At 32.6% G+C, this 1,066-nt stretch overlaps 1 non-coding gene across 1 annotated transcript; it reads right to left on the bottom strand.

Annotated features, from left to right (window-relative positions):
• Window positions 1-757: 757 nt before the first annotated feature.
• Window positions 758-864, bottom strand: LOC111754703 (U6 spliceosomal RNA). The gene has a single exon (XR_002789372.1). It is a non-coding gene; the product is annotated as a U6 spliceosomal RNA (small nuclear RNA).
• Between the last annotated feature and the right edge of the window lie 202 nt (window positions 865-1,066).

Here is a 1,066-nt window from a genome sequence, read left to right as displayed (position 1 = left end):
TTTACCAATGGGTGAAAATGATAAAAAAGTAAAATTCAATCTCAAGCTCCCAGCCTATCTGGAACAAGCACAGAAGACATCAAAATCAAGGACATTTGAAGTCACACCCTTTTTTTTTTTTGAAAAGATAGCAAGTGAAACAAATCCATGAGACTATAAGAGAAAATCAGAAATAATCTCTCAAGTAAAGAAAGAAACGACAACCTTTTTTTATTTAAAGAGAAAAAAGAAAACAAAATAGAAAAAAGGATAGAAATAATACAGAATTTCAGAAAAATAAACAGTAAGAAATCACTAGTTGATAAGTTACATATTGTCCTCTTAGAAATAGTTGTTCAAGTTACAAATTTAAAGTGTACAAAGTGACACTGCAAACAGTTCTGCTCAGTGATCTGACAAAAACTCAGTATATGCTTATCAGTCCTACACGCTTGTTTTTTTATCTTAAAGAGGGTAAGATTAAACATAACAAACAGAACAAAACAGTTCATAAGGAAACAATTTAAAGAAGCACAGACTTCAAAGCAAGTCCACTGGGGATCTTTTCTGTCTATTCTATTGTCTCTAGTTTTCTTCCAAATAGTTGTCCCCATCTTCACACACATTGAATATATACTGAACATTATAGAACTAATTAAATCATTACAGGATGATGAAGGCTTTTTAGCTCTTCAAGACCTGACATTGTGGAAGTCAATAATGACTACCATGTCTCTCATTCTCTTCATAGTAGCTGTCCTTATCTTTACGTAGGATGAAAAAAATGGAATGCTTCATGAATTTGTGTGTCATCCTTGTGCAGGGGCCATGCTAATCTTCTCTGTATCGTTCCAATTTTAGTATATGTGCTGCTGAAGCAAGCACATGAAATGGCAACCTTAAAATGAAGGAGTTGTTCCACATAGGTGGAGAAGACATAGATAAAGTATAGGAGCATGGGAAAATGATAGAAACCTTGCATGAATAATATAGAAAAGAAATAGAATACAAGAAATAAATTCATAGAGATATCCAGGAAATTAAAAATTCCACTGAAAGCTGTCAAAACCAATTAAATGAAACCAAA

This window comes from Cavia porcellus, unplaced genomic scaffold (genome assembly GCF_034190915.1).
Source record: "Cavia porcellus strain 051 isolate PalLab524CR breed Dunkin Hartley unplaced genomic scaffold, mCavPor4.1 scaffold_10, whole genome shotgun sequence".
Lineage (NCBI taxonomy): Eukaryota > Metazoa > Chordata > Mammalia > Rodentia > Caviidae > Cavia > Cavia porcellus.
Note: the sequence above shows the minus strand (reverse complement) of the source record. Positions and strands in the feature narration are given on the sequence as shown.